This window comes from Penaeus monodon, chromosome 38, assembly GCF_015228065.2.
Source record: "Penaeus monodon isolate SGIC_2016 chromosome 38, NSTDA_Pmon_1, whole genome shotgun sequence".
NCBI lineage: Eukaryota > Metazoa > Arthropoda > Malacostraca > Decapoda > Penaeidae > Penaeus > Penaeus monodon.
Genome location: NC_051423.1, coordinates 12,699,016 through 12,702,300, shown reverse-complemented (window position 1 = coordinate 12,702,300; position 3,285 = coordinate 12,699,016).

Sequence of the window (3,285 nt, the reverse complement as noted above, 5' to 3'; positions counted from 1 at the left end):
TTTCCCAAATATCTAGGAAAAATTAATCTAAGTAGTCTACAATGATCTAGAATTTTACATCCACAAATTAATATTGATGTTATATGCGTGCAAGAACCTTTGCTGCCGCTGCTAAGATGAAAATAGCACCTGCACTTAGGGGTATTATTCATATGTGAATACTGCCATGACTGGATTGTTGACATATGTGAGGTAACACTGCCACATAAATTAGTTAAAAAATCCGAGAACACTGATTTCAATTTCATCATCTAAAAATCCAGTACTGCCTCTGGGTATTTTCACTGTATAATGTATATGCCAGATACTCTAAATTTCTGGCTAGTTCTCTCCCCAATTTTCACAACCAAGGCACGTTATGCATGGGCGACTTCAATGCAAGGCATCCACACTTTGGAGACAACCAGCGTAATAGTAATGGGGAAGAATTCAAGCATTTCATGGCACAGAAGCAGATAGAATCACTGACAGTATATGGCACAGAAGCAGAGACTCATTGTGAGGTGGCAGGTTAGATTACGTATTTTGCAAAAATTTAGTTCATGGTAATGTCTGTACTTCACTGGTACAAGAGTTAATGACCACTTTGCAATCCGAACAGCTATACTGTAGACAGCGACTTAGCCCTAAATCACCTAGGCTCAGAATAATTAATCCCACCGGGCCTGGAGCATCACTTCAAGGCACGGGTCTATGACTGGTTAAACACCTATGAAATAAAAACTGTTGAAAATTTTCCCCGGATTTAATCAAGTTGTCACTGATTTACTATAACACATGGGTCTGTTCACGAAAACTCTCGAAGAAAAAGAGGCCCAGGCCTCCTATGCACCGGGGTGGATCAATGACCCTAATTTGGCCAAGGAACATAAACGGTCCAGGAGCTTGCTAATTTTTATAAAAGATAGTAAGGACGACAGATAATCTTCTGCAGTTTCTTAAAGCCAACAAGGATTCAGGGAATTAAAAACTCAGATTCGTATAAACACTGGGAACAATTCTGCAAGGTATCAATAGTCAAACCTCTGTGGCTGACATGTGGAGAAAAATTAATAGGCTGACAGGTAAAACTCTCACAACACCGCAGTTCCACAGTCCACAAGAGCAGGCTAATATGCGGGCTAGAGCAGTGGGCCGGGAATTCTCAGCTAAGCTCACTCCCACAAGGATAAAAGATCAACTAGACAAGTCGAAAATAGATCGGAACTTTAATATAGCAGTAGCCTGTGCTGCTATTGACCCTCCGACTTTGCCGAAATAACCGAGTGGGAACTAAGTAATCCCCTTTTCTGAAGGTAAGGCAACGCCCCTGCGAAGATGGCATTACTTACAGCGTCCTTCGTCACATTGCTCAGGTACCAGGCAACCCACTTTTGCACCTGATAGGACTCAGCCTATCACAAGGAATCATCCCAAGCTCCTGGACTAAAAGCTTAATCATTCCATACCTAAACCTAATACTGACAAATACAGGCCCATTTCCTTGACCTCCTGTCTGTGCAAAGTACTTGAGAGGATAATACGAACAGGCTTATTATCGCATAAATGCTAAGTTACCCCCAGACTGTATGGATTTCTCCCAGGGCGTAGCAGTCAGCACTGTTTTGCAGAATACTTAACAAACACAAACCCAGGCATGCAAAACCGTATTTCTTGATCTTAAATCTGCCTTTGATATGCAAACAGAGAAATAATTCTTGAGCAACTAGCTACTTTTGGTATTCAGGGAAAACTTGTTAACATGGATTCACATGTATCTATCGAATCGGTCGGCTCAGGTACTCTACAGGGGCATTAAGAGTACTCATACAAAAGTATTTGAACTCGGCACACCTCAGGGAGGGTACTTAGCCCCATGCTATTTAACATCTTAATGCATAGATTACTAGGCAAATATACCATTTGAGGGAAACGACTCCATTATTTGCTATGCGATGATATTTGCATTAAATCCTCATCCGAGGAAAGAATGCAAGAGATTCTAGATATCTCTCAGCAAGGGCTATTGAGTGTGGCTTGATATCTCGACTGAAAAACCAAGGCTCTTAACCCAAAGACAATCCCTCTGCCAAGGTTTATATAATGACATTGAGCTAGATCTCTGCATCAATACAAATACCTTGGGGTGTTTGGGCAATGATGCAGATTTTCATCAGAAACCTGAAGAAAAGGCTGTGGGAGCGGCTGAAGCCACTTAAGACACTTGTTGGCAAAGACCATGGTATCAATGTCAATATTGCAAGACTCTTTTACTTGTCATACTACGGTCAGTCATAGATTATCATGCATTGCACCTAGTGTTGTACAAGGAATCAGAGTTGACTAGTTTAGAAATATACAAATGAAGCCATGAGGATCATTCTTGGTGCCCCTAGAAGAACAAGAATTGTGAATATGAGAACCGAACTAACTTACCCTCTGTTTACGAAAGAATAGTATATATAAATACCACATTTGGTGTCAAATCAATTAGAGAACCCCTCCATTGTACAGAGTTCCAAAGACAACTAAAACACAGAATAGAGGAGCTACCCTTTTCATGAAAAACACCGATTCTTACCTCAAATCCATGGATACAAGTAACATGTAAACAATTAGCTCAGCTGAACATACCCATAACTAAGACCCTACATGGACGTTCTGTACCCCCGTGGAAAATGTCGGACCTAAGTATATATTATACGACTGCCCCCAAAAAGAGTGTCCCCCTGCTATACTTAAGCAGTATGCACTTGCAATTATAAATGAGCATCTTGAAACTCTATCCAATGCATATGAATGTTACACTGACGGGTCCTTGCAGTCTGGGAGTAGAGCAGGATGTGCTTTTGTTGTATATAAAAAACAATATCTTGAAGCACCAGGATTGTAGGAGGGTTCATGACTGGGCTAGCACTACGCAAATGAGTTGGCAGGAATACTCATGGCCACCGAATTTCTATTGAATCAAGGCTCGGGGTAATATTCTGTGATTCACAGAGTGCTCTCCAGGCTCTGAACACTCTAGACAAAGGTGCAGTTAATATCGCAAAAAGACATCAGGATAAACGTGTATCGTGCAAAAGAAAGAGGCCATGATATACGTTTTGTGTGGATTCCATCGCATGTTGGAATCCCCAGGCATGATCATGCTGATCGCCTGGCAAAGTCAGCATGTGACAAGCAAAGTGTGGATATAGATCTTGGGGTACCTATTTCCAGGATTTTATACAATATTAAAGCTTCCTTTAAGAGGACTTGACTGAGTTAATTAATTCTCAAACGCCCTGAAAGCTGTAGCATAAA